We start from the raw sequence: 6,000 nt of genomic DNA, 5'->3' as shown, positions 1-6,000 counted from the left end.
ATCAAGCCTCTATAAAACACGAGCCCTGTGACCTCTGGCCTGAGGCGCCTGTAGCATGTTCATGTGTGTGAGCGTATATGCCCAAACAAAGACAAGCCAAGGTCCTGTGAAAGAAGGTTAACCCCCAATCATGAGATCATCGACGGAGTGTTCGGCCTGCGCGTGCTCCCCTTCTCAGGTTAATCATTCTTCCATTGATTGATGCTGATCCTGGTTTACACAGAGGGCGAGTGAGAAGAAAACTGCAGGAAGTACATGGAGATACTGTATTGCAATTGCTGTTTATATTTAGATGAGCTGTGTTGCTCCACCCCAGAGAGTGGATTATTAATAATGTTAATGTAGTATGTTTGCGCTTGGTCATCCAGGAGTTTACCGTTGTAGTAGTTTTCAAAGTCATCACATAAGGTATAGCACAGTTGGATGTTTGTGTTCCTCAATGTAGCTTAATTTTTCCCCTCTTAAGTCAACACAAAGATTTGGGCAGAACAACTTTCAGCAACAGCTGTTTTTCAGAGTAGGATATTGATTGTGATTGCAGTTTACGTTTTAAACTATTATTTCAGAATATGTTTAGAGAGGTCTAAACTACAAGTTTGCAGAATTCTCATGTTTTAGACGTAATAGCCTAGATAATGCAGACAGAGTGCGTGTTGTTACATGTATGTCTTTTGCTCAATATGAATAAGCCCGTTAATATTATTTTGATATTGCGCAGCTCCCATACACATGGATACTGTTTTTTTGCCGGTAAAATCTTTCAAAACAACAAAGTTGCATTTTCCCGACTCTTCAATTGTGGCGAGTTACTCCTCGTTACCACATCGACTCCACACATCGACTCCACACATACGTGCGCACACTTGCGCATGCAGCGACTACTGTAACACACATGACTGTGGAATGGATTTCTCTGCGGATCCATCCCCAGAGCGGGGTGACACTCACATGTGGTGCCGGCGCCTTCGTTTTGCTTGGGGAAGCAGAAAGAGGCTGGACGCGGAGATGGATGGACGGATGGCGGGAGTAGGAGGAGGGAGGGGAATGCGGAGGGATGAGGAGAGGAGACGGGGGGCAAATAAGAGGGCTGAGTGGGTCTAGTAAATATTTATATTGCATTATGATACGCGCGGGAGTGAAAGAGCGAGCCGGGGAAAGGCACAGAAAGGGACAGATAGAGTGCGTCCACCCTCTTATTAATTTTTATTCCGGACCGCTAAGTTTAGCATTCAACACGTGTCGCCAGTGATGGAGGGAGGAGGGAGGAGAGAGAGGGGAGAGAGAGAGGTTGACGGTTGCTAGGTGACGGGGCGCATACTGAATTTTAACAAAAGCAGAGGGAAAGAGGGAGGGACGGAGTGTGGAGAGGAGAGGAGAGAGGGAGAATCGGATACATGTAGAACATATATTTGTAGATTTATTTACGCAGCGCGCGTGTGTGTGTGCGCCTGTGTGAGTGCGCGCGCGGTGGTGCGGTGGGGTGGCGGTGGTCGTGTTGTGCGTGAGGAGTGCGTGGTGAGGAGGAGGGGGACACCCGCAAAACAAGACGGATACCTCAAAAAAGGAAGGATGTGAAAAAGGATGGAGGGACGAAGGAAACGAGGGGGGAAAGGCTGGTGAAACACAGTAAGTACATTTGTTTTGGCCGCTGTGTGCTTGTGGTGCGGAGGCATGTCTCATCAGACAGGTTGCTGCGCGTCATTGACATGGGAGACAGGGGAGGACAGGGGCTATATGTCCGCGGTGATGGACAGACGGATGGCCGGGAAAGGAGAGGGGAAAACAACCGGCGCGCCGGGGCTTTGACCCTTCTGTCATTGCGCGCCTTAACGCATAGCTTCCCCGGCACTTCAATTCATCTCATAGAGTCACAGCTTTAGGGCAAGGATATTGCTTGTGCATTATTAACAATCACAGAGTTTTGGTTCCGTGTAAGTGTTTAAACACCGGTGGTCGCCGGTTCTGGTCGCTCTGCCTCAGCCGCTGCGGATGTATTAATTGAGGTGATCATATCTGTTGATGTTCATTTTCTGCTGCTTGGTCAACGTTAGCGCACCGCTGCTTTTAGCTACACAGCGTTAAGGCAACAAACAGTATCCCCAATTTCTCCTGTTTCCCCATCTATTTTTGGTACTGGTGCCCAAAATATTTGGTAGTTGGGCAGTGCACAGTTTTCCCTCATGTTGCCAGCGAAGAATGTTCCCCCAGCGGACTGACTCACGGCGCATTTTGGCTCCAGCTGTGCGAGCTTTCTGAAAGCGCATAACTTTTGTTTGTGGCTTGGGAGCACGTCCAGAACATATTTTTCCTCAACAACAGGCAAAGACGAGTAGGCCGTGCGTTCAGGCCACATTAAGACGGCGCTGACCTGAGCAGAGCCACATTGTTGCTTCTCCTCAGCACCACTGCAGTGACTTGAGGATGGATTAATCTGGATGGAAATGAGAATGAATGTGTTGTTTGTTTTGTCATGTCTGTGGGCTGTTTGTGCATCTCACTCTCTCGCTCTCTTTTTCTGTGTGTGCCCTCTTGGCTAGTGGCTTCAGCTCATATCCATTTCAATCAACCACAGGTGACGGGCTAGCTCCAGCTTATCATTTCATAGAGCCAGAGTTATAGGTCCAGTGGTGCAGTGTAGCCTTTTATCCTCTGCCTTATACCCTCCACATGCTGTAGGGTCCAGTGGTGCTACAGTCACCGGGCTACTGTACCAATGTGTGTGTGTGTGTGTGTGTGTGTGTGTGTGTGATAGGGTAAGGGGTGGGAGGGGGGGGGGGGGGGGGGGGGGGGGGAGGAGTAGAGGTTCCTGATAGCTGGGGGGCACTGGAGGAGATGAGAAAGAGGATAGAGTCAACATTTGCACGCTTGTTTTCTCCCACCTCCCGCTCTTCATCAGTTTCACCTCATTGATTCATCGACTGCTGCACAGAAAACCTTCAAGCCCAAGAGCTCAATCCAACCCAGCGGTCCCTACTCTACCCCCCCCCCCCCCTTTCTCTGCCAATCCTCTTGTCTCTGCTTTAGCCCGGATCCTTTCCGCAAGCCGGGCAACCTGTGACTTCCTCTGCTCCTCCTCCCCCCCCCACACACACATCACGCCGTGCCTTTCATCAGCGGTTTGATGCAACATTAGTCGAGAGTTTCCTCAAATCCCGGTGCCCTCCCAAGTCCCCTCTTCCACTCTCTAGTCTCTGTGCCATCCCGTTTCCACGCGTTGCACCCAGTGTTCTCTTTAATACCACAAATGAAGGTAAAGCTCGTTAACATAGCGCATCAATTAGTGTTTAACGAGATCAGAGGATGGTGTTTTGGAGCGATTACACTCCCCTCCACTCCTCACTGCCTTTCCCTTGATTTCGGCTGCCTCTATGTCCTGCGTTACCATTTTTCCTCGATTGATAGGACACTGGTCCCTTAAGACTGCACGCTGGATTCTTCATTAGGACCAAATGTGTAAAGCACTGCACTCTCAGGGCGAAAGCAGATGGATTTTGTTGTCATTTGTTGCCAAAATAGACAGATATAACTGTGCTGCACTGCACCGTAAAACACTGGACACTTTTTTATTTTCCAAGTTTCTGCCAAGAAGGTCATGATTTTGAGAAATGCATCATGTTGTTGGCTTGGAGTGAATGGCTAAAGTGAAATGAATGTGAACTTCATTCAGGCGTATTTTATAATGTAGAACGTACCTTAAGGGAAACAGGTTCAACCCTAATTTTGTAGTGAAGCACCACCTCATGACATCAGCAGGTGCAGGGCGAGTGTTTTGAGCTCTTTAGAAGGATGCGTGCTGAATTTGCAGGACCGCTGAAACGTGCATGAATGAAGCAAAGCACAACTCCATGAAGGAACATGATAACACAGCTTGAAAAGTCAATTGGCCCTTTAAACCGATTTCCAATTACAGTCTATAAAGAAAATATCATCAGTTATCTCCCTTAAATGCATCTCATTTCAAGAAAGTTTCCCACCGACACAATCTATCTAGCGTGACTCATGTAAAGAGAAAATTACATATTGCAGTCTTATACTTATTTAACGTTTCAGCGCCAAATGACAGTGATGCTAATGGGCAAAGGAAAAAAGGCTACAGCTGCCACTCTGCAGTATACTGTACTGTACAAAAGTCTGTGACAACTTTAAAGACAGGCTTTCAGCTCAGGAAAAGAAGGTATGACTTGAAATTAGTGTCTGTCTTCAGTCTGTTCCTTAATCATAATTTAGATGGTAATTTATTGGACATGGTTGGAGTTAGCAAACTGCAAAGCCTGCTGTTATTAATACAAAGTCCTCTGCAAACAATCATTAGCTTGTCTTTTTATGGTTTTACTGCATATGAAATAAACCCTGAAAATTTCACAAGCCTGGTTTGACATGCATGGGATTCTTTTGTTATATTGTAAGGGCCTATCTCGTCGTAGGAGAGTTGCAGAGACGTTGTGGAGACTGCTGTGATTGATTGCGCGCATACAAAGGGTCTATCTCACTGGCCTGGAGACTAGCTGGAGACTATTGGGAGACTTGAGTTGCTGGTCACAAAGATGTCTCTGAGACGTGACCAGGAGATAAGGCGAGTCTCCAGGTAGTCTCGGTGAAAACAAACAGCTGTGTCTCCGCATGGTCTCCGAGAAGTCTCCGCGGTCTCAAGCAGCTGTGGCAATGTCGCCATCACTATTTGTTGTCCTCAACCTGTGAGTCTCTTTATGATCTAATTGGTGTCTGACAGGTCTCGTAGACATTGCAGGGACGTCCCAGAAATGTCTCACAGGTTGAGGACAACAAATCGTATTTGCGACAGAACTGCTTGAGACCGCGTGGACTTCTCGGAGACCATGCCTGAACCACGTGTGTGTTTGTTTTCACTGAGACTACCTGGAGACTCGCCTTATCTCCTGGGGACGTCTCGGAGACATCTTCGAGTCCAGCGGCAACTCGAATCTCCAACTAGTCTCCAGGCCCTCAAAGCTTCTCCCCAGGGTAAATGCTCCTGGAAGTGTTGAAAATGAACAAAATCTTGTTTTTTAAAGAATCTAATTGCATAAAACACAAAATTGCAGTTAAATATGGTTTCTAAATCCTTTCCGCTCAACTGACCTTTCAGGACAAAACTGTATTCATGGTAATATAATCATTAACTTTTTGCCAAGCGTTTTGAATAGAAAAATCAAGTAAAGAGCCTTATTAAGCCTGCCATAAGAGGTTTATATCTCCTTGAGTGACACAGCAGTCCCCATTTGCCAAAAGCACTAAAATACTACTGTGTAAAACTGCTTAGAGAACTGCTCTTTCGAGAAATTGTTTAATTTCTGGAAGGTAACCCTATTACTCACCTCATCATTAACAATAGGGGTATATAAGGATATGAGATTCAGTTCTAATGTTATTTTGGGAGCTAGCCGTGGATAAAGTTGCTTGAGAACACGAGGGAAGGTATAACAAATCTCCTTTGATGTCGGTTGTCACAGCTGCCAAGCCGTCACACAGGGCCCACTGCACCTAGCTCTAATTAGATGTAAAAGTGACAATAAAAGCCATTGATTATGTTTATGACATGCAGAGGGGAAATAAAAAGAGGATACAGTAGCGTGATGAGAGTGTAAGCATTATTTCGAGAAACTGTTTTTTTAAGCCCTTGCAGGAATGAAATTGCAGTGTTATCCAAGTTTAGGATATTACCTTTAGGATATTACCTTTTGCAAATCTAGTTAAGAGAAATACCATGTTGTTAGTTGTATTTAAACATGAATACACCACTTTCTTTTAGGGGCAGCAGTGGCTCAGGTGATGGAGAGATTGCCTTTCAAACTGTAGTTCAACTCAAACCAGCATATTTCGTTATGTCCTTGGGCAAGACATTTCACCCAGTTTGCTTATAATGTGTGAGAGAGTGATCGATGGAAATGAGAAAGTATACGGCTGCATAATTTTGGAAACAACTTATTGCAAATCATGTATATTGTGTTGACTAAATAATTGTGTTTGCACTTTGGACTATTT

At 45.9% G+C, this 6,000-nt stretch overlaps 1 protein-coding gene across 1 annotated transcript in view; it reads left to right on the top strand.

Annotated features, from left to right (window-relative positions):
• The first annotated feature begins 1,096 nt into the window (after positions 1-1,096).
• Positions 1,097-6,000, top strand: part of grin2db (glutamate receptor, ionotropic, N-methyl D-aspartate 2D, b) — a 69,514-nt gene continuing 64,610 nt past the window's right edge. The window contains exon 1 of the mRNA XM_079561532.1: positions 1,097-1,626. The gene's annotated coding sequence lies outside the window, so the exon portion shown is untranslated. The remainder of the gene's footprint in view (positions 1,627-6,000) is intronic.

Source organism: Gobius niger (genome assembly GCF_951799975.1).
Source record: "Gobius niger genome assembly, chromosome: 8".
NCBI classification, from domain to species: domain Eukaryota; kingdom Metazoa; phylum Chordata; class Actinopteri; order Gobiiformes; family Gobiidae; genus Gobius; species Gobius niger.
The sequence above is the reverse complement of the archived record's forward strand: the minus strand, read 5'-3'. Positions and strand labels throughout refer to the sequence as shown.